Here is a 24,307-nt window from a genome sequence, read left to right as displayed (position 1 = left end):
TGTTTCACCCGGACTGCTGCAGCTGTCCTATATGGGTTAGGCCACCTGGAAAGGGACAGAGAGCCTTCATCGCTCTGCTGGGGCACCAAATCTGCTCCCCTGTACCAGCCAGAATGAGACATGAGGCACCTGCACAGGCAGCACGGTGGAGCTGAGGATCCTTCAGGCACTGGGGGCTCAGGGGCTCCTGCCAGGCAAGGCAGCTGAGATGATCCGCTGCCTGCGACCTCATTAAAACAGCCTGATTGGGGCTGCTAATCACATAAATAAAGAATTAAATCATAGCATTAACCTTCTGCAGGGAAACCTGCCCTGGCAACACTGGCAGAATTAGATCTATTAATTATTTACAGGGTCATTTGATAGAAATGTATATAGATGGCAGATTATGAGCACTTGAAGCAATAAGTTAACCATAAATTATTGCTCCGATAAGAATCTCTTAATATTTTCCTCTTCATGTCCTGAATTAAAAGCCACCTTGCTTTTATCTCTGGAAGACAGTAGCACCGCACAGCATTTATCGCAGGTAGATCAAACAGAAGCCATGCCTCAGCAGCGAGGATTTTCACACGCCTTTTTTTACTCTCGAGGCTCCTCGTTTTGTTGGCCATCCCTCCTGTGCCAAGAAGACTAAATGCAGGGCCGGTTCCTCACCTGCTGTGACCTCTCAGAGCTTCCTTGGTGGCAAAGCTTTTCAGAGAACCTGAGGACGTGTCCTTGCCATCACCGAGCAGGTAACCTGGCATCCACAGCACCAGGATGCTTCCTGCAGTGTCTCTCTGGTGCCACTCATCAAAGCACTCAATTCCATTAAATGCATGCATTTTTTTCCCTTCTATCTAAGGATTGCTTGGGAAAAAAAAACGCTCTTGAATCAGATGGGATGATGAGTTCATTGTTTTACCGATTCTAGTGGGCTTGCAGGAATGACAATGGTACTAGATGGGCTTGTTTGCTGACCGGAATTTGAATGTGGAGCTGCAGCTCGCACACAAAAGACTTGGGCATGTGGAGTGGAGGAGGGTGGGGAGACTGAAGGGAAATCTGTCATTATTTATGGAAATATCCAGTATTCATGGAGCCATCTGCTGTGAGTGATTCAAGTCGGAGAAGTGTCATAAAATGAGAAAGCATAATGTAAAAAGGAAAAAAAAACACAACAACAAAAAACTCTGCATCTCTCAGAAACCTGAACCAGTGAATGTGTAACCTCAGAATCTCTCTTTTTAAAGATGGTTTGCAAATCTTCCGCCAGATTGAGAGATAAAGATAGATGATATTTCTCAGGTTTCTTTCCTCCCCCTTTTTGGAGCAATTCATTCCATTTGTTCATTTCCAGCCTTTTAATTATTGATCATGTCTTTTCCTTTTCACTTCCTTACTGTTACGGGCTATGAGACAAGGGGGAGTTAGAAAAAGGTGTCTGAGAGCCTGCCTAGACCTTGAGGCATTGAGAAGGTCTTTACTGTAGCCACGGTTTTCTCTTGATACTGAAGCATCGGTTTGTGTTGCCAAAATTTTTATTAATATTAAGAAATCTTAATAAGGGTGGGACCCTCATAACACTCCCGTGGACCAGGTCTAGGCAGAGGCTGGGCTTCTGCCCTGTGCTGTGTCCTCCCAGGTAGTTCAGACGCTTCATTTATTGATTTGATCACTCTCTGCACAGTCAATATAGACAGACAGTGGGGAAAATGAGGCCAAAAAAAAAGAGGCAACGATTTGCACAGCATCACAGCAAGCTACTGACAAAATCGGGAATAGATTGTATCTTTCTTGATTTTTCATGGGAAATAATCCTGGGAAAGTCTTTTTCTCCTCTCCCATAGTGTTGCAGTCAAAGGCTATGTATTTAAAACTCTCCTTCCTATTACTTTGCCTTTTTAAAATACTTCCCTGCTTTTAATTTGCTGTTCTTCTTCTTGGGTTATCTCGAAGCCCTGCAGTGGTCCTGTTCTCCGTGCAGGGTTGCCTCTCTTCTTCCAGTATTCCAACTTCATGCCTTAAAAATTACATCTCCAGCTCAGCAACGCACATAAGGATGTGCTCAAGCACCACAGATTTCAATTGATATGATTAAGGATGCTCTTAAGTGCTTGCTCTTTGCCCCTTTCTTCCATACTTTGAACAAATACTGTGCTTCATGAGAAAACCAACAGAGAAGTGGTTCAAATGCTTGCTTACGAGTGATTTCTGTTCTTTCTGGATGCAAGGTTTGGGATTTCCTGGGGCCAAGGCCCTACCAATGAATTACTAGATTATCCTCAAAGCTAACAGACGATGGGATGGGAGGGTACCTTTAAGAGTTCGTCTGATGTCTTGTTCCTCAAAGCAACACCAGCTCCATCTTTGCCTTGTCTGATGTTTTTTGTCAAGCCTCAGAAATAAGCTACAGAAGAACTGCAGCAATTATTCTCTGATGTTTAGAACGTGTCTAATCCAAATTTCCCTCAGCCATGACTTACACTGCCCATTGAGCGCACACGGAACGGGCTCTGCCATTCCTATCCACAAGAGCCTTTTGCAAACCTCCAAACTGTTACATGGTCAGTGCTGTGTTTTCTCTTCTGCAGACCTGTTCCAGTTCTTGAGGAGCTTGTGCCTTCCCCAGCTGCTGTTGTCCTAGAGGTAGGTTTCACATCTGAAGCCCCAGCTCCTGCTTCAGGAGACGGCAGTGTTTTCCCAGTGTCTCTAGAAACAACTTCTTTCTTTTCTGCGTAATCGGTAAGCTTTCAGCTGTTATTTTTTTCCCCCTATGCACAAAAGCTGCAGAAAAAGCACCTGGCCGTGAATTACAGTGTTATGGGTTAGTAACTAAATTTTGAGACAGATCATTTGTTCCTTTCTTTAATTACACAGGACTTGTTCCAGCCACACTCGTGCTAAGCAGGACCTCATTCAGTACCCAGCCCCTCGGTAATCAATGTGTCTGCAGGGGAGGAAATACGGTGTGCCAGGTAAGGGAACCTTTGCTTCCTGTCCCAGGTCACTTGTTTCTCTCAGCTGTAGCACAAGTTATGTTTAGTCCAGCAATGAAAAGCTGATTGCACTAAAACATCTGTGAGGTACGCAGTTGTGCTGTCTGCAGCACACTGAAGAATGGTCCTTTGTTTGCTTGGGACACCCAACCCATTGCAAAAAGCAATATTTGTAGCTAATCACCATAGTGATTTGAATTTTCATTTAGCCATTGTGCTAATAGAGGCAGCTGGAAAAAAAAAATCAGCAGAAATAAACACAACTATTAAGTACTGTCAGTTTTCAGCACCAGGAGCTGCTGGAAGTAATGCTGATGCGTCCAACCCAAGAAATCTTTTTAATGTGAAATGATATATATGAGGCCAAGAGAGGAACACATTTTATCTTGTTTGCTTAGACTCCAGAATAGATCTCTGAGTCTCCGGACATAATGATTGCTTAGGCAAGTCAAACACTGTATATCACCTGCTGAGCATCTGATTCATTGACTGAGTGGATTGAAGCCAATTTAACCAGCTGGAATCTGTAATATTGACTTCTACGGTGTGATACTGATCTATAGCACCCAGAGGATTTGGCCCGGAGACAAAGGGAGGCAGCATTTCCTTTGGGTGACATCTTTGCTGCAGGCTGAGGTGGACGGTAGCTGTCCTGTGAACCCTGCTTGCCCGAGAAGCGGTGTGTAGGGCACGTGCAGCGCCAGTGGGTTTTGTCCTGCTCCCTGTGGATGCTTTAGTGTTTTTCTGGGAAAGGGAAGGAAGGAGGCTGGACCCAGCTTTCCCTTCTGCTGAAGAGGAAGCAGAGCATGCACGATGCCTCCCTCGCTCTTTGGAGCCCCAGCTTCGCCTGTCACCGTGAGTGCTGTGGCAGTCCCGGTGCTTGACACTGCCAACATCAGAGTTATGGCACTACCGTGCTGCTGCTCATCATTATTTCCTAGCTAAGTGACTTAATTTACTAAATCTCTACAGCTTTCCGTATCTCCATAACCAAAAAAAAAAAAAACCACCACCACCACGGGGACAAAAGGCTAAGCAGAATTTATTATTGCTCTTTATTATTATCAAATCTTTTGCCTCCTTTTTAAGATTTATGAACCTCTATTTAATTAATTCATCAGGAAACCGAAAAAGCTAATTGTGGGTTCATATGCATTTCCATAGGCAGGGGCTCATTCCCTTACCAGATGTCAATAATACCTGATCCGTGCAAATGGAGCTTGGCTTGTGGCAGCCTGCTGCCTGAGCTAATTAACGTCGTGACTCTGGTCCACCCTGAGCAAGAAGGGAGCTTGGGTTTTGCATAATTGTAAGACTGGGGGTAGGCAGGATTAGAAACAGGGAGCTGAACTCCAGCATCTTGGAGGCTCAGTTCTGCAATGCTAACCCTCTGGTACCAGGGGTCCGGATATAGGAAAGTGATGACAGAGGCAGACTGCTTAAAAAAGAAAACCTAGGAGGAGCTCTGGAGTGCACTGCCCAGCCCTCGTCACTGTTTGTAGGGACAGAAGGGGCTTGTTCACTTGAATTCAGGGTCATGTTGGGTCCCTCTTTGGTTTGCTTTGATCCTTCTAATGCTGCGATTCCCCCTGGGTCAGGCAATGCCAGGCTGCCTCAAGCACAGCACTGTTTCACTTGCTGGGTTTTCTTAGGGCAGCATCAGGATTTGGTGGCTTGCAGAAGAGTTGTTCATTGGCTAGGACCATGCGCATCATCACCTTGTGGCCTCTTCTGGGCACACAGATTCTCCTCGCCTTAGGGAAGGTATTTCTGGGGGAGCCTGGGTGAGATTTCACGTTTTCCGAGGCAGGTCTCAGCCAAGCATGGCTTGCTTTTATTTTTGTTGTTCCTAGCATTATTAGCACACAGCTTGTTTTCAAAGATAACGATGTGGAAAAAACAATAGCATCCTGCCAAACTCCTTCGGTATACAGTCTGCAGGTTGTGCTATATTATCTGCATCCTACTATGCACACTGGAATGGTTTGTAAACTCTGTCTTGTGAGCTACAAAGGAAATGAAAATATTGAAATACATCCCTTCCCTTCCCTGCCAAATAGGCCTTCCTTCTCCTGGTACTTTTCCTTTTCTATCTTTGAGCTGTATTGTAGGGATCTTGTTTAGCATTTAAAAAGCTACTGCTGCACTCTATTATCAAAGACATATTTGTTAAAACATGCATATGAAAGGATTTGTAATTGAAGTACAGCTTTGATATATTTAATAGGATGTAAAACTGCCATCCCTTTTTAATAGGAGATGCTTTATGTGCATTAGAAGTAATATAATAATGCCTCTCCACTGAGCTCTACCCATTAGCAGACTTTTTTTCTCCCTTTCTTTTAGTTAATCTTAAAACTTTAATGTAATCTAAACACATTAACATCTTTTTTCTCCCCTTTCTGTACTTGCAAGTGCTTTGAACTGAACTTTGTTTCAAATAAGAGATAGCTACAAACATGGCATCAATATACGGTGCCCCAGCACTGCCTGACAGATGGTCCATAAACCAGCACATCTCCTTGCCTCAGAAATGTTAACAGTAATGGGAGCGTGGCTCTATGTGGGAGCGAGGGAGCAGGCACGCATGAGAATGACCTTGTAAACAATGCACCACAATAAGCATGTGCTTTTGTATATTCCCATGTCTCAAATGTAATCAAACACCAGAGCAGCAGAAATAGAAAATGTCAAAAAAAAAAAAAAAAAAGTCTCTTTAATAGCTATTTCCATGTTGCAGCTTCAGAATTCTTTACAAGGAATTGTTGTTACAGTTCAGGAAAGATCAGGCACTATTTTGCAAGCTGGCTATCCAGTGTTAGTTGCTCTTGGAAAATCCTGGATATGTCTCAGGGCCAGGTCAGAGGAACCCAGGTGAGAGCCCCCTGATTTCTAGCCTAGCACCCTGCTAACATCCAGCAGGATGTATTAATCACAGCTGTTGTAAGAATATTCACAAAACACCTGTGGTTTTGTTGCTTTGTTAAGAAATGGGGCCCTTTCAAAAAGAAAGTATCTCCCTTTTGATCCAGATACACTGCTGTATTGGCTGTGATCAGCTCTGTGAGTACACTTACTGCTTTTCCTGAGAACGTCTTTTAATTCACTCTTTCAGTGATACCTTTGAGCATTTTGAACATGAACGTGTTGTGCCAGTGACTTATGAAGCTAGGTAGCTGTGAGCCATGGATGGAGGCCTTTCAGAACACAACCCACTGCACGTATCCACTGTATTTCAACACAGGTAAGCGGGCATGTTGTGCAGCCTGTGTTTGAGGGATGCTGCCATCGTCCAGGACCGTTTGTAGGAAGTGGTCACAAGGTTCAGACTCTTGGACTCTTTCCCAGTGAATTTTTGAAAGAACAAATATTCCTCTAGGCTGATAGAGTGACTGTGGGATGGCATTAGTGGTCTGTCATCCCCCACGTGGCTTAGATGCAGCACTGTTTGTAGAGTTGTCAGATTCTCAGTTTGGGACTATAGTTTGCCAGTGCTGCAGCTCCTTCTGCCTCTACTGCTTTTCTTAGAAGCATTCTTAACCTGTCTCCTCTGGCCTGCATTGCAGCCCGCAAATAGCCATGTCAGCAAGGAGGCACATTTATTCAAACAACACGGGTGTCTGAAAGAAGTCTGAGGCTCTGTATGTAAATATGTGAATGTTAGAATGCATTGTACAAATTTAAATTGATGCATCGTGACTAGGCAGAGAGAAAAAATCCATTTCATATGGGGAATAAATACATTCTTTTCCTAAAAAGAAACAGTGCAATTCATTCAATTTGCATTTGGATATTGCCTTTGTTCAAATAAGTGGGGTATGTTTGGGTGTTTACAAACAGCAAGGATCACGCAAGGTATTTTCAGTGTTTTCTAAAGCTGGTTCTTTTTTGCAGATGTAAATCCATCTCCTATATCTGTGAACATCTGAATTCCAAAAAACAGATGTATTCATTAACCGTCCAGAACATGAAAAAATAAAACAACCCTCTGATGCTGATGAACTTGTTCTGCAATAGGGACTGCTGTAAGGTAGGTTTAAAGAGAAATTTTTAAAATGACTTGTCAAGCCGCAGTTCAGGGATTTTGTCACTGGTTTCACTTTCAGTGCACACTGAGCTGCAGTGGGCACAGCATAAATGCCAAGTCCGCCGAGTATCATACACTCCTCAGGTTAGAGTGAACTTGGGCAAAGTGCTGACCAGATATCTGGGGTTAGGGAGATGAAACATTTCAAAACAATCCAGAAAAACAGAATGGGCTTAGAACGAGGTGGTAAAAGAACTGAAGGAGCAGTACTGCAGCCAAAGCTTCATAAGAATTCTGGTCTGGTTTGAAAACAAAAACAAGTGAGCCAAGTTGGCAGTGAAGTCTTGGACAAAGCTAACTGCACCCTGCAGTGTGAGCTCTGTGTGAGATGCAAGTTTACCCCAGGCCTAACCAGACTCTGCTGAAAAAAATTGATTTTTTTTTTCATCATTTCATTAAGTTTTGCGGTTATTCCTGCATAAGTTAGCCCTTACCTTTTTCTTGCAGGACAAAGCCATTGACCCAGAGCACATCACTAAACAGATTAATTACTGCTGCCTGCTGGACACAGAAGAGTTGTCACTGCTGCTCCATCCAGCTATCTATGAGGGATCTCCAGGAAGCCTGTCACAGGTAAAAGCGGTTCTACTTTTCGGCTTATATTTGGTTCTGTACGCAGGTAACTACATTTTCAGGAGAGCCTTCCCCACAAGGGTATTCTGCTTCACTGCTGGGGGTGCTAGGTGTAAGTTGCTGCAGATTGCCCCAGCAATTTGTTCATTTAACTCGCAGTTTATTTGAAGTTGTCCTTTCTAAGAGCTGGGATAAACGCTCCAATTTCAATAGAATTTTAATTTTAGGTCAGATGTTTATTTTTTCTGTCCTCTTCTCATTACACACTTGTGTAAGGAAACCATTTGGGCAGAGTCAAGTATAAATATGCTTTCTAATCATAACATGCTTTCTTTATAGCAGAGCTCATGGAGGAGTGAAAGCAATACTGCATTATGTCAATATGCTCTGGTGGTTTATTTCAGAAAAAAAAAAAATGAACAGGATTTACTTAAGAAATAATAGTCTCAGAAAAAAATACCTGAATCAAAGCATTCACAAATGCATGTATGAAGTACAGTGACTTGATAATAGACTAATTTGACTTAAATGAGGAACAAAAGCTCTATTTTAAGCAATTCTCAATGGTCTAGTCTAATAAATGACACAGAGAGACTACCTATTCTAATTTCTTTGGTGTCTGGCTTCTGTTATTAAAGAGCATGTGTTTTCAGAGCAAGTCATACCTTAAGTCTGCTTCAGTGAAGAGAGAAGTGCCACACGTTGGCCAAATACATAGGAGCAGATTCCTTAAGAGACCTCACAGCCTAGGAAATAAAAAAGAAAAGACTCATTTAGTTTACCGTGAAGAGGCATCCATAGAAGCAGAAGAGGCACATTTAGTCTTGTCTGAGACATTTGCTTTCCTTACTCTAAATCTTGCCCAGATGCAAGAAGAAATATATGATTTAATACCGATAACTTGTGCTCACAGGGGCTTTGGCATTAGTGAAAATTAAGTGCTCTGTTGAAGGCACTAGTTTCTTGAGACTGAAGGGGAAGGAAGGATTCAATGTCATTTCTCTTCCTGAAGCACAGTATGGAGCTCACCTGAAGAACTGTGAGTATTACTTACCCCCCATGGAGCAAAGGTATGCCATTTCCAAAATTAGTGCTTCCCTTCACATAGAATTAGTCTTCTGGGAATTATTTTCCTTCCTTCCTCACTGGCACGCACAGCGAATATTTTAACCTTGAAACATCTTTTTGTCTTTCCTATGCCTCAATGAAAATTAGCCTTGGAATCCTAGCCCTCAGCTGTGAGGCTGAGGAGACAGTGGTGATAGCGTCTTGCTTTCAGAGAGTAATTCCACCAAGGCTGACTAATGCACAGCCCCAGCTGCACAGGAACATCCAGAGTGGTCAGTCTCCCTGGGAAGCCTCCCCGAAAGTGAATCCTTCAGCTATTTTCAGTGCTGGCAAAGAGACTCCTTGCCTGCTGGGTATAGGGGGCCACCACCAGGGTTGGCCTCAGTGAGGAAGCTGTGTCCTTCTAGAGGTGCTGCTCCTGACTAACGCAGGTGTAACATAACATAGGTCAAAACCCATCCTTGCTGCCTGGTCCAGGCAGAACCCTTTTGCTGTTGGGAAGAACTCAGCCATCAAACTGTAGCAGTACTGTAATCTCTGGAAGCTAGATCCCCCAAAAGGAGACATGACAACAGCTGCTGCTTTACCTTCTTTTCCTTGGGGATAGGCAGGGGCAGAAATTCAGCTTCTTAGCTGTGCAGTGGCAGTGGAGAGGAGGCTGCTCTTCTGCAGCTGCTGCGTGCTCCTGGACCGAAACTGGGGCTGGATGCAGGTCCAAGCTCTCCAGAAAGCTTTCTGATAATTCTTCCATGGTGCCTCAAGTCCTACAAAGAAAATAAAATACATTCATTTCACACCAGGCAGCAACAGAGGCCGGGCAGCAGGTTGAGTTGGATTTGGGGAAAAAAACTCAGTTGCTGTTGATGTACCCGTTGGAAATGGAGGTCTCTTGGGAAGCCTGGGCAGTTATCTGGGTGCTTGAATGGAAGGTGTGGGTCACTCAGAAGAAATGGGGTGATGTGCCAGTGCCTGGAGAGTAATGAGAGCTGGGTAATGGCAGCCAGACAATTACAATCTTATGTCAGCCTTGTCTGAAATGGAAAAACCAACAGTCTAAAAGGCTATAACACTGATTCTGTAGAACATTAAACTATTACTTTATGCTGATGATATCCTACTGTTAATTAAGGACTCGCATGCTTCCCCTCTTGCCTATAATGAATATTGCTCTCTGAGTACAAAGTTATCATTGCACAAAATTAATGACTCTGAGACTGCAGTGATGCAGCTTTCTGGAGTTTGCCCTTCAGCCCTGCTCACCTCATGGAATCTTAAGTGGGCACCCAAAAATACAGTACAATTAGTTAGAGGCTGATATTAACAAAGCCCCAGACAATGTAATTAAAGATAATTTAAATCCAATTATCAAGCAGGTAGGAAAAGATTTGGAGGGATAGCCAGCGCTAAATAAAAGCCAATGTACATGATTCAGTAGGCCAGATTCTGCCCTCATTTGCGGTCCCATCAGGTTGTTAAAATAGAAATGAGGACATCATGTAAGTCAGCACCCTCAGAATCACTGTCATAAATGTTCTTGTGACAACATTTTGCACGAGCAGCGAAAGTCGTGCATGCTTTGAGTTTACTTTGAGCATGAGTGGACATAAAGACCTAAACATACAATGAATAATCCTAATCTTTACTAAAAATTTTATTCTCAATCCACCCTATCAGAAAATAATAATCAGATAGGAATACTTCACCTTTACTGAAACTCAATTTTATTAAACATACTTGGATCCAGACACGGTTTTCAGCACTGGAGAATTTAACAAAGCCTGATCTGTACTACCAAGTTCACATTACCCACAGCCCAGAGGCTTCTGATGCTATAAAGAAAGCTTCTTATAAGTCAGCGTTAAACTTCCTGAATAGCTACAACAAATACAGTAAAAATACATTTCAGGTGACAGAAATCTCAGGACGAGAGGATGAATTAAAGATGCCACAGGAGACATTTGAAAAGTACTTATAGCTCTCAGGATGAGAAATGTTAATATTCCCCCTAAATGTCATATAATTGGCCCAATTTCATGCACCAAAATCATGCAGATTTTCATGTGTGTGTTGTGGTTTTTTTGATTCCTAAAAGGGATAATTTTGAGTGAAAATGGCTGCATTTCAGAGAAGCTTTTTTTCCTGCCTCATACTGTAAACTAATATAGTTGTTAAACAGAGGTTGCATTTCAGCAGTGGCTTGAAATGGAAATATCTTTCTGAAAAGCATATTAAATCCTTTGTGTTGAAAATATAAATCATTTATTTTTGGAGTGGCTTGAAAAATTAAATCATGACAGTCTTATTCAAACAGTTTTCTAAACTGCATTATTTTGGGGGCTAGTCAAAATGTTCTGCAGAATTAATTTTACCTCTGGAAAAAAAGGCAGAGAAGATCCAGTCCAATCCACGTCCTTGGATTTTTTCAGTCTACTGTTGGATCAGCCAGCTGGGACAAGGTAGCAGGTATGGTTTTGCCAGGGAAGGGGTCAGTGCTGTAGAGCGTGATACCCACCTACCAAAAGAGAAAGCGAAAAGTGGGAGAGAAAGCAGTGACACACATTTACCATAGGATGGAGTGGTGGAAATAAATGAAAGGTGTCAATGAAAGAAGTCTGGGCAGCAGCGGCAAAGGAGAGCTGGTTGCTGGTACAAGAGTGTGATTCATACTGAACAGAAACAACTAAGAAAAGGATATCATCCTGCTATAAAACAGCTTCTGTAACAGCTTTACAGCAAACACATAGATGGTAGCACTGCAAATACATAACAAAGTTCGTAGAACTCAGCATATGGGAGCTCCTGTTCAAAACTGCAGCACGAGAGGTGTGCTCTTCTCCTTTTGAGATACCACATTCACTGAGTTATAGGCCTAGCAAATTCCTGCCTGGGAAACTGGCAACTTCCCGCACATACTTTCAGGCTGCACGGATGTGCTCCCAGAAGTCATGAACTGCCATAGAGAAAAAATGAAAAGGTAACAGGAGTTGGGTGATCCTCTGCATTTCCAAATTAAAATAATTTTTTTTTTTACCCCTCCAGCAGCAAGCGAATCCACATTTCTATTCTCTAGCTTCTACCTTCTTGGCTGTTAACAGACTACGAGGCACCCCAAATTATTATCATAGAATGATTCGGGTTGGAAAGGATCTGTAAGATCATCTAGTCCAACCTTTACCCTAGTACTAAAGTCCACCAATAAACCATGCTACTAAATTATAAATCTACACATTTCTTGAAGACCGCCAGAGATGGTGACTCAACCACTTCCCTGGGCAGCCTTTTCCAATGTTGCACAACCCTTTCAGTAAAGAAATTTCTCCCTAATATCTAACATAAACCTCCCCTGCTGCAACTCGAAGCCATTTCTCATCTTATCACGTGGTGTTTGGGAGAAGAGCCCAATCCCCACCTTGCTACAGAATCCTTTGAGATTGTTGTAGAGAGCAGTGAGGTCTCCCCTGAGCCTCCTCTTCTCCAGACTAAATGATGTGCCTCAGCCCATCGGTGCAGCCTATCCATATCCTCCTGCAGAGCCTTCCTACCCTCAAGCAGATCGACACACGCACCTAGCTTGGTGTCATCTGCGAACTTACTGAGGGCGCACTCGATCCCCTCATCCAGATCATCGATAAAGATATTAAAGAGGACCGGCCCCAGCACCAAGCCCTGGGGGACGCCACTAGTGACCGGCCTCCAACTGGACTTGACTCCATTTACCACGACTCTTTGGGCCCGGCTATCCAGCCAGTTTTTAACACAATGAGATGTACACCAGTCCAAGCCATGAGCAGCCAGTTTCTTGAGGAGAATACTGTGGGAAATGGTGTCAAAAGCCTTACTGAAATCTAGGCAGACCACAGCCACAGCCTTTCCTATTACAACGTTCTTCCTCACATTTCATAGCTGGACTAGAAATAGTCAGCAAAGACAGCTTACAAGGAGAGTTAAATTCACAGGAAAATAGAAATTGACAGAGACACTTGCAATAATCAAAGATGTTCAGATGTTAACATTATTGTTTAAGGATTATGGAACAGTTTGCAGTACAAGAACTTTGTACTCCCTCTGTCTGATCAATGTTCAGCTGCTGCCTGGGAGACAAAGGGAATGCAGATATTTAAGACTTGCAAGCTCTGAGAAAACTCTGAGAAGCTACAGAAACAACTCAATGATACATGGAAAGAAGGAAGTGGTGACATGTTTTTGCTGAAGGAAGTCAGGACACTCAGCCAGATCAAGCTGTGTCCCAGCAGCAGAAATCCTCTCCCTGGCACATGTCCAGCCAGCATCAAGCTGCTACCAAACAACATCACTCATTTCTGACCTCAGGCCTGGTTATGGGAAAGGCTGCTCTGCTCTGACCCTCAGGGGAAGCTGATCTGTGTGCCCAGACCTGGAAGTGGGAAGGACTCTCATGCCCCACAATTTGAAGGCATCGGTGAGCATGCAGGTAGGAGCGGTCATTGGTGCGTTCTCCTTAGGTAGGCAAAGAGTTGCTGACAAAGCTTTTCACAGACAGCTCAGAAAATTGAGCAGGCGTGGTAATAAACAAAAGGTCTTCTCATAGATCACTGATTAAAGTAATTGATAGAGAGAAGAAGCAGGAATGAATAGAGGCAGGCTAGTGCTAGTCTTCTTCCAGAGCTGTTTTGGGTCCAACCTGTTCAGCTTCTGGTGGGAGGCTGTGCATAACAAGGTAACACAGCTTGCCTATGTTCCTAAATTATTCAAGGTTTTAAAGCTAAAAGTTGATTGCAAATAGTTGGAGCTGCCAGAAACTGACAGATAAAATGGAAGATGAAGTTTAAATTCAACAAATGCGAAGTCAAATCACATATAATTAAATAAGAGTAGCTGCACACTCTAAATAGGTTAAACTTTCTTAAGAGAGAGACATAACAAGATTGGTGGCAGAAAGCTGTCCAGTGTGGTGCCACACACCATTTTGGGTGAAAAAGGAGAGTAAGAAGCCAACCCTAACAGAAAAAATGGGAAGTTGAAGGGGACAGGAACAGATGGACACCCGTTTTTGATACACTGTTTGAGAATGCAGGCAAAGCACGAGTACAGCAGAGATGCAGTGTTAATCCTGACATGAAAACAGACACCTACACAGGTGCTGTGTTGGATGCAAACTGAAGACAGAGCTGGGAGAGAGAACTGTTTGGAAGAGAAGGAAAACAGGAGCACACAGGCTGTACTTCTCTCCTAAAGAAATTATTCAGTGAAACATTATCTACAGATAGAACTTCAACCCAGGACTAGTTTCCCAACTCAGATAATCAGGGTGGCAGTTGCAAAGCCAGAGAATCTGGTATTTGACAGACCTTCATTGAAGTCAATATCCTTTAACACAGATGTCCCTAAATTGTCTAGTGTTACAGACATCATTTTACCTGTGTTTGGTTTTAGGAGTTGCAGTCAGTCTGTCTAGGTTTGTTGTCTTTCAAGCATCCCACTACTAGCCCCCTGAAAAAAAAAAACACAAACACACAAACAAAAATAATCTACCCTGCAAAAACAGAAATTTGAGCTTTGTTGCTCTGGTTTATGATGCTGGCAGGAATTAAGTTAGTGGAGTAGAGAGTAAAATGCGTTATTTTTTTTACACATTTCATTTCAGAGTGTTTCCATCACCAAATTTCTGTGCTGGAGCTGCCTTTGGCAGCCACAACAGCATGCAGCTGTGGCTTTTCAGAAACAGAAGAGGCCAATGGACCTGCTGGCTTTATTTTTAGAGCTACCTTCAGCTTTTCTTGCAGGCTTTGAAAGTTAACTCTTGCTCTCTAATTTTTGTCCCATCATCTGGTTTGTTGACTTTAATTGCAAGTTCTCCGGGGCAGGGCTCATTTCTACAGTGCCTGTTGGGCCACAGTCTTAGGCTGGGTCTCTAGGTACTACCAGACTACAAATGATATGTAATAATAATTTTGTATGTGATCAGCTGCATTGTAATGGCTTTTTTTCTTCTGGGCTTTAAACTTTTTTTTTATTTGATTGCATCCTTGCCCTAATTTCAAAGCTGGAAAATAATAGATTTTCTGGAGAACAATCCCAAATGTCTTATCTACAGCTGATCTGCAATTCAATATAATGATTCTTTCTTTTTGATGATTTTTTTTTCCTTTCAAATTTGAATAATATCATTTGTGTGATGTTACTCAATCTTTCTGTTTTAATTTGAAATCCTATTTTTAATCAATTAGGAAAAAATGACCTAATTAAGGAGTAATTTAGGCCAGCAACTTGAACGTTGTTTTATAAAGGAGCTGCATTTAATTGGAAATGTGCTCAACTACTGCATTGTGTTAGGAAGTCATTTGGAAGAAGCAGCCAACGGGATCCCCTGGCTGCACTTCAAGAAGGAGAAGCAAAGCTGATGTCCAAAGCAGTCTGATGGACTTGTGCTTTATCAGTAGCTTTGCTATGAGCCTCAACATCCAGGGAATTGTCCTGGAGTAACGGGATGCTACCGCTACAGGTGGTGGTAGGATCTGAAAGAGGAACGGGCACACCTGACACGTTTTTGCTCTCCAGCCTGCATCTCATTCCTAGCGCTGCTTTTAGCATCGTGCACCTCCAGGAGCAGAGGGGAAGAAACAATTGCTACTCTGCCCTGGGCATCAACAGCCTCTGGAGGGCCCGCTGGCTTCCAGCTGATCACCGAGGGCTGCTGTACTGCAGAGCAGGTATTGCTGGACAAACTTAGCAGCGCATCATTTATTCATGCAGGCTCAGACTTTTTCCTCAGAAAACAGCTCTCAGGGAAACACTTTACAAAGGCTTTGCAGTGTACTGACAGAGCCCTTGCTGCATGTTAGTGCTTCGCGACAAGGTGCAGCAGCATTGTATTCTGGTTAAAAAAATAAAAATAAAAATACCCAGAGAACGCTTGCAGGCTCAGATCACTTCAGTTTTAGCCTAATACTTTTTGTCATTGAATTTCATGTCAGCCCACTACTTATTTTCTGAATCTTATGTGTGATTCCTGAGCCCCAGAGGAAGCCACAGAAGTTGCCACCCCTTAGTATTTAAGTGTCTGTCGTACAAGGAAGCCCTGGCAGCCTGGGAGCTGTTGTTCAAGGCACTGGCAGGAACATGTGTAGCTTTGTGATAGTGCAGAGGGGACACTTCTGCGGACAGGACAGAAATTTGGTGTCCTGGTGGTTTAGTCCACAGCTACTGATGCCTTAATTCAAGCAGTGACCGGTCCCACATGGCAGAGCAAAGAAAGGAGCAACAGCCACACACAAATCACTGAAGTTGAGCTGTAAAGCAAGGCTGGTGCTCTTCCTATCACCTCTAAAATCAAGTGTGCCTGGATGAAAGAGGTCTCAGCTTTTGTAGTCAAATATCGAGTTCCTTGGGAGATCCACGTGAGCGGAGCAAGCCTCCTGCTCCGTCCTCTAAGTCAATAGCAGCAATGCATTATCAGATTGCCTCTTTTCCCAGATACATTAAATCTAGTTTGACAAAGGTGGGAACGTTAGCTGTCTGCAGCCTTACAGAGCTGGCAAAATTCAGGACTCTACAAAAAGCATCAGCTTTGATTAAAAATTGTGTCACACTTCAGGAGAGAGGATACGTGCTCACCTAACCTGGTGGGCTCCGTCCGTGACAGCTTCATTTCATCCTTCGGGCAGCACGAGCTCTGGAAACGGCAGTGCAGAATCCCCATCTTGCTGAGCCAAATTCATGTACAAAGCACACCGCTGTCAACAGGAGCTTTAGATGTTCAAAGGAATTCTGCACAACTCGAACCTTGCCCTAATCCATTTTACCTGAGCGGGTTAAATTTGTCCTTCTGGAGGTGTCCAGACACAAACCTCTCCATATTCCATTCAAACACATCAGAACAGAGCACTGCTGCTGTTTCAGCAAGCCTGGCAGCCTTCTGACTTTGGGATCAACCAGAACTCCTGGAATTAGATGCACAGATTAAAAATCCAGTTGGATCATACATCCCACTGCCACAAGACACAGCCTTGGGACCAGGATTTCTCCTACCAGCTTTAGAGGTTAAGGTTTCAGAAGACAGGCACAGAGAGGGAGCGCTGCCTCCTCAGGGTGCTGGATAAGCTGCTCTGAAGGCACCTAGTCCCATTTTGTGGTGAAGCCAGGCTGAAACCCCTGCCAGGGTGTTAAATCCATGGTCTTACTACCAGATTCACACCATTCTCCACCCCACAGCCACCATATACAATGCAAACACGATCACTAATGGAGCAGAGCGTGGCTTCGTGACACTGGGGTTCAGCAATGAGCAGCCGGCGGGTTCCTGACCACTATTAGTCCTTTAAACTGGCAGCTTTGTTGCGCTTATTCTGACTAACTTGTGCTAAAGCAAAGCTTTTCTAACAGGAGAAACCCAATAAAACTTACGTGATACCAGCTGCGTTCCTAATGACTGTCACATTATTATGGCACAATGGATGTCCTGCAGAGTCTTCTGAAACAGGAATGGGAAGAGGATCGTGTCTTTGCTTCATACGAATCTCCAGGAGAACTCAGTACCAGGAAAGAAATACGTGACATGAAACATCTGGATGCTGAAGCCAGAGAATATCTGTTTAGAAAATAGGGATCTTTTTTAATTAGGAAAAATTAACCACTTCACAGAAGTAACAAATCAGAAAAATACAACGGTCCATTTACAGAACGGGAAAAGCAAGTCAATTGTCCCTTCTGCCCCTGAAATCAAGGCGTTTCTGTGTGCAGAGGAGGGTTGTTTTCCTTTAAAGTAGAAGCAATCAGTGCTAACTAATCAGTACCAGGCTAGACATTTAAGAGGGTCCATAACTGCAACCTGTAAGCACTTACAAATTGCTGTCTTGACTGAGCATAATGATATTTTAGAAAAATAAAAACTATGTGCTGAGCACATAGTGGAGAAGTCTGTTTTTTTGTTGTTGTTGTTTGCGTTACATCCAGAAGGGAAGGCTGATTTTTACAGAACAGCTTTGACTTCTTAAAGTTAATTTGAAACCACTCATTTTCAACCGGTGGCATCTAAATTGGTGTCAACACTGATTTCTCGTTTGTTCAAACGAGCAACGTTTACACTGCATCGTTTTATCGCACCTTCCAGAACAAGAGCTGCTCATAAACTGCACATAATGCAAACCCTTGACAATTAAAAATCCCCTGTACAACCGTAAAACAATCAGAAAGCACAGAAAGAAGAGGGAAGAAAGGCTGCGTTTGCGTTGGAGGCGAGCTCTTTGGATGAGCAGCTTTCCCTCTGGCCACGCCGACGTGCTGCTCCTGCCCCTGTGAAGAACAGCAGCGGTGACGGATGTCTGATCAGAAAGCCTGAGCTGTGTAATGGGGTCAGCATCACAGGTGTCGGGGCCAAGTCGTGGAAATGTGCCCTGAATGGCTAGTGCCAGAATGCACTGATTTAAGAGGTAAAACAAAACCAACAGGAAATAAACCCAAATGAAAGAGGATTAGATGGCTGGCGAGATTATCCTATAAATAGGCCCTCGCTTGCTTCCTTTTAATACAGCCAGGGGCCAACGAGACCCATGTTTCCAGCGCTAATGGGCCTAGCTGAAGGCATTAAGACATTTTATAAAGAATGAGAGGCGAAGGGATTAGGAGCGATGGGAATTTACCGAGCGTTTGTGAATTAGCATCAAAGGATGTCTGACTCCATGGAAAGTTTGAAAAGCAGAGGTAAATGGAGATACCATTATGGAAGGAAAATAGCACAAAAATTTCTCCAGTTAAAAAACAATGCTGTTATTTAAATATAGCTCATTATACAAGTATGTTAATTTCTCTCCTGAACTTTAAGATATAGAACAGACTGAGAATTTCTATTCACTCTTGCTTATCGTAGAAGCACAGGGGATATTAACTTTGTTAAGAGGATTACCAAATGCTCAGGGTCCTGGTCTAGAGTGGGACTTTGTGGCATGACTGCAGCCTCCACGGCCCATACAAATACTAAGCACTGCAGCTGTGTGTGCTGAAGATGGATGATTTAAAAAAAAACACACCACCAAAGCACCTTGTTTCATGAAAAATGGGTATGGGAAGCGGGCCTGTTAGAAGAGCAGTGTGCAAGCAGCTACACCAGACAGGAATCGTGTGGCTGAAGAGCCCTGGGCCCACCAGGTCCAAGTGTGCAAAGTCCTGAGGGACTTGTAGATGAAGAAAACAGTTTCTGAAGCTGTGTGCCCGTGCTTAACCACTGCAAAAATTGGCTCGCTCTGCTTCCTGTGCTCATGGTCCCTGAGTGGAGAACACCTGAAACCAAACCTGGTGCACAGGGTAGAAGCAGCAGTCCCAGGAAACACAGAAAAGCGTTCAAATAATGAAAAATGCTTCTTTATCTGCCACTATTATCCAAATTTCTGAGGTTATTCATGGTGCTTCAGCTGCTGCACACTCACAGCCAGTAGATGCGAGGCTTTAGCACGTCGCATACAGAATCATCTCTGAGACTGTGGTAGCAGCAGTACTCATCTCATCCAGTGTCCCCCCCTCAAACCAAATGCTCATCATACAGGGGAAAAAAGGAAAAAAAAAAAAAAAGTTGGGACTGACTCCAAAAGACCTTCCAATTTGCTCCTGGGTTTTAGTCCGAGAGGACTCTATTACCATGAGTGTGGGGGGAGTGGGACCTTTTATTGAAAGAGCCCAAAGGCCTCTGCAGAATGAGGCAGATATTGAGCTTTGATGGAGTGCGGTGCTGGGGTCGATTCTAGCAATCTTTTTCCTGCCCCCTCAAAAAGCCTATTGGATTTGCCCACCGGTGCAAGCTGTTGACCACTGCCGTTTTCCGTCAGGATTTGCTTACCAGACAAAAGCTGCCAGCCTCCCATTCGTGATGCGCACACACCGCTCCGGCCAAGGTCACTTGTCTGACTGTACAAGCAGCACTTGGGAGAAAGAAAAAAAAAAGAAAATCTCACCATTGAAGCAACTCATGACAGCCTTTCCCCACGCAAATGCAAAAAAGCTTGCTCTGTGCCTGCGTGTCGCTGGCAGCAAGTTTGTGGCGCCCATCCCTCCGCACAGAGGGAAGCAGAGGGACAAGCCAAGCGACGAAGCCACCAGCTGCAATTACTGCAAATGCTCTCCCCGGGATTTATTAGCCTCCACCGAAGATGACTGCACGTGCAAATGCACCTGAAATATGGCAGATTCACAACGTTTCTCCTAATAGAAACCTGCTTATTCAGCAAAACTGGAAACACTGAGGCACTGCAGCCCAAACCAGTAGTATTTCAGTCCTGCAGTCCCACTACGATGCCCCACGAGAGTAAAAGCCAGAGTATTTTGTGCTGCCAGTGTTCCCTGGGGGATGGATCCCCCAGAGGGCTCTGCATCCACATGTAAGGAGATGGGGAGTGCTTATTTTTGATAGACACATGTGACCAGGAGTTGAGACAGGGAGGAAAAGCCGCGGTCGAAGAATGGGAAGAGAGCTTGCAGGATGCAACCACTAAGGGTAAATGAAAAAACAACACTGGCAGCGTGGTCACGGAGAGTTAAATAAGCATCCAGAAACAGCAGCTGCTCACAGCTGCGGCTTCCTGGGTATTATAATAACGTTATTAATAATTTCAGGACTTCATAATATTTTGATGGACAGATAGCATGAGCTAGGATCTAATAACATTTGTTGCTGCTATTCAAGTTTTGCATTATTAAATCAGATCAAACCCAGCAGAGTATCACCTTTAGCAGAATCTGATATTCCTAGGGACAGACAAAACTTTTTAAAAGGAGTTAATGTTTATTCACCCTTTGAAAATAAATCACAAACTCTACCTGGAGGTCACTGGAGAGGACGGTGTACTTTTGCTTTGTAAAATCAATGTAATTACCGAAAATTCTACAACAGCAGAAAAAGAAAAAGCAAACCGAGTCTCCGCTACGAGAATAATGGGCTAGCCCCTGAGCTAGCATAAAGCAACTCAGGTCCAAAGAGTTTAGAAGTGAAGCTTTGCTCAGGAGAGGACTTGATTTTGTCTATTCATATTGATTTGCATCATCTGAAGATCTGCCCCTATATCCCTATAAGATTAGGAATGCATAGTGCTGTGAAGTGAACTGTATAATTCAATATTTTATCTTTTCTTCAGGCAGGCAGGCAGGAAGTGGGCTCCAAGGTAAGAACTAATCAGTAGAGTTGAGAGAATAATTTACAGTGGAATAATTTACTCAATGAATTTAGCTTCTTATCTGCTGAGAGACTTCGCAGCTCTGGAAAGCAGAAGACATAATTGCGGGGTCTCTATTGCTCGCAGTATTTCAGGGCGATGGCAGAACTTCAGGCAGGGCTGGCCACTGCTGATTAGTGCCAGGGCCTTTGCTCACTGGCAGGGATTGTAATTTCCTGACCAGAAGGAACTGAAGAAACCCAAAATGCCTGCACTGGGAGGGGGCAGTAGGCCTGGCCTCAGCTGCCTTGTTTCTTGGCACCTGTCCCCTGTAGACTTGGAGCAGCCTTGCTTTAGCCTCAGTTTCTTGTCGCAGAAAGCCATGTTGGCAGCAATGCTTCCTCCCCATCCTTCAAGGCCACTTCTTTCCAAATACTGGCTACCAGAAGACACGAGATAACCCTGCAAGCCTGGCATGTGCCAGCTGGGCTCACCACATACCTTATCCACTGCGTCCTGTACACACCTCGTACACAGGGCACTCCATACGCCGGGGCATCCTTCAGCGATCTGACATGGACACGCTCTCACAACGACACACTGACCTAAATAAAACAAAAGCACGTTGCGTTAGTTTCGTGCACCTACAAGATCAATTTGCACGGCAGCAATTTTAAATCATTGTAGCTTTATAGCCCTGCTTGCTTGTTTAATGCTTTTTTTTTTTTTTTTTAATGTAATGATGCCAATAGTAAATTTCAGCTTTTATTAGCACACAAAGGAAAACCCGTGAAGATGTTAGCAAGCAAGTAGCAGCTAAGCGGATGATCAAAGGGCCTTCACAGTAAAAACTGTACAGTGCAGTGCGTGCGTGAGAAATGAAATGTTTTTTTTGGTCTTTCTATGAATCATACGGATAGCAAAACGAGAAGAAAAATACACGTGCCTTATCACACTGCGGGGATTATCAGTCCCCTCGGAGACCACCTCTGCCTGTCACGTACACATTTTTACAGGAATTAAAACACTATTATAGCCACAGAGTACTGATACTGTTTGCTAGCTTCTTACAGCCGTCCCCATCCTTTATCTGCTTGTTTCATGTTACCAGCACACGCCAAGCGCATCGTCTTCAGCTATTTTGGGAAGGAACAGCTCTCCCGAGTGGGGCAGCCAGCACAGAAGCCCCTTCCTGGCTGAAATGAGCCACCGGGAAAGGCAGACGTGTGCCCCAGAGAGCGTGACCCCCAGGAAAATGGGCTTTGGCATCCAGTGGGGTCAGGCACACCGGTACCTGGCACCGGCACTGCTGCCGGGAAGGTTATTTCAGCATGTCTCCTGTCTAGACAAACCATTCTGTGCTTGTGCGAGGCTGCCCCAGCCATCTCCTGCCCACCAGCCTGAGGGGCTTCCAGCTGACATGCCGGGAGCTGCCGGGCACGGTGCTTTCAGCATGGAGGTGGTTTCAGCAAGTCCTTGCTGCAGGAAACCAAAAAGACTCAAATCACACGTGCAGGGACCCAGGGGAGCGTGGGGAAAAGCCGGCTGGTTTCATGGGCAGAAGGAAAGGCCGAGGGCATGCAGGAGGCAGGATAAAAGCAGAGACAGGCCAGCTGGGTGGCAAGTTGATCCTACAAACAGGGCTCCTACACCCAAGCACTCGCTGTCTGCTCCCTCTTTTGCAGGGGAACGCTGATTTAAATTAAAACACAGCAAATTTAGATCCAAATGCAGCTCCCTTCCTCTCCCTGCCTTTGGCATGAAGAAGGGAGAAGCTGCTGAGCACCAAGCAGATCTTCCCATGTTTTCATCTGCTTTTGCATCTGTGTATTTGATGCTGTTTATTCTGACTTTCTGAATACCAGGTTTCCTCCTCAGGAACCGAGGCCGACAGACCTATTTAATCTTTCATATTGGCCACAGCGATAACTTCTTATTAAATATTTCATGTTGTTGTACTGATAAAGAACATAAGACAAAACTTGGCATGAATGCGATCCAGAAGAGCATCTGCTTAAAAATAAAACACTTGGGAGAATCTGGAAGGAAACAAGTAGCCATGTGGCTGGAAAAAAAAATAATTCAAGGTAAGCAGGTCAAGCCTACAAAGAAGTACTTGGAAACAAAGAAAACCTGAACGTTCCTACAAAACATCAGCTCTGGGTGTTTCACCCCCTCAATATACACACTGAGTGGTCTGCTGCTATTCTGTTTTCTAAATTCACCTGCTCCAGAGGGCTGAAATGTGGGCAAACACAAGCAGCCTGACCAGAGTGCGCACAGATGCGTGGGATGAGAGCTGTCGTCCTTGCAGCACGCGTGCCGTGGTGGCAAAGTGGAAGCTGGGAGCTACGTGCTGTGGTTCAGGTGTCATGCCCTCGTTTAACACTGCAATAATTCACGATGGGTGCAGGCAATGGGAACGACCTCTGTGGTGCCAATGTTTAGAGGAACCCTGGGTGCAAACAGCTTCCCCATCGCAAGGGGGACCCATTTGGGCATCAGGAGCCTGTAAATTCAGTCAAATTCAGCAGTCCCTTTCTCAGAAATGACACCATTAAAGGTTAATGCCATCCCACCTGCACTTTTTCTCTTTTCTCTTGTCCCCAGGCCTGAGCCAGGCTGCTTCGATCTGTCCCTGCCACACCACATTGCCCCTCGTGGCCTCCATTTGCCCCAAGGAGCAAACCCAGGCATGGACCAGAGCACTGCTGGCTCACAGCCGTCCACTTACCCCCGTAACACCGCAGGTTGCTGCAGATCCCCTGGTGTACAGCAAGCACAGCTGCTAAGTTAAAGAAAAAAAATAAATCAGAAAGCTTAAAGACCTCATAAGGCACTGGCAAAGACCAAAAGCAAAGAAAAAGCAAGCACTAAGCAATTAATTGAAAAATTATTGGCAGGCCAGGCCAGAGTGTTGCTGCTGCCTTTAATGATAAATGATAATAGGGCCAGTCAACACTATACAGCAGGATAATACAAACACACCCTCTAGAGTGAAAGCACAAAATGAGACATACTATTATCATAAATAGATTAATTAAATAGAAAGAGAACATTAAAGAACAGGGGGTTATTAGCGTGCAGGCAATAGCCTATTACAACAGTGAAGTTGATGAATGCAGGTAGCCAGGAACGGGGTGCACAAATACAGGAGCAGACAGAAGAAAAATGTTTCGGAAACTACAATGCAATTATCTCCTCCCGTGGCTCCGCGACTGCTGTGTGGGAGCTGCTGGTTTCAGGGGCTGGGTGACTCCACGGCTTAGCCAGGAGCTTTCCCGTTGCATGAATCTGAAGGTCAAGGGCAGAACTTGGCCAAGACATGGTGAGAATTTTCCACCTGCCCGCAGAACGGAGCTACCCGACAGGAAGCTTCTTGGTTTGTGCTGAGGAATGACTTACGAGAGCCAGCAGGAAGTTAATAAAGTTTCAGAGAGAAACATTTTGAAAAATGATCCGATGTCACAGTTGATTCTTAA

At 44.2% G+C, this 24,307-nt stretch overlaps 2 long non-coding RNA genes across 2 annotated transcripts in view; one reads left to right on the top strand and one right to left on the bottom strand.

The window, feature by feature from the left end:
• The window catches only part of LOC137856337 (uncharacterized), a 21,543-nt gene extending 12,241 nt beyond the window's left edge, over window positions 1-9,302 (top strand). The window contains exons 4-10 of the long non-coding RNA XR_011096364.1: window positions 594-737; window positions 2,577-2,631; window positions 2,863-2,960; window positions 6,097-6,225; window positions 6,876-7,011; window positions 7,516-7,641; window positions 8,555-9,302. This is a non-coding gene — a long non-coding RNA (uncharacterized lncRNA). The remainder of the gene's footprint in view (window positions 1-593; window positions 738-2,576; window positions 2,632-2,862; window positions 2,961-6,096; window positions 6,226-6,875; window positions 7,012-7,515; window positions 7,642-8,554) is intronic.
• On the bottom strand, window positions 6,996-24,307 carry LOC137856336 (uncharacterized). Its single transcript, XR_011096363.1, has 11 exons — window positions 23,560-24,307; window positions 21,327-21,430; window positions 19,517-19,598; window positions 17,092-17,275; window positions 16,303-16,628; window positions 14,106-14,178; window positions 11,079-11,221; window positions 9,579-9,678; window positions 9,297-9,473; window positions 8,307-8,387; window positions 6,996-7,632 (listed from the first exon to the last, which is right to left on the bottom strand). It is a non-coding gene; the product is annotated as an uncharacterized lncRNA (long non-coding RNA).

Source organism: Anas acuta, chromosome 4 (assembly GCF_963932015.1).
Source record: "Anas acuta chromosome 4, bAnaAcu1.1, whole genome shotgun sequence".
NCBI lineage: Eukaryota > Metazoa > Chordata > Aves > Anseriformes > Anatidae > Anas > Anas acuta.
The sequence above is the reverse complement of the archived record's forward strand: the minus strand, read 5'-3'. Positions and strand labels throughout refer to the sequence as shown.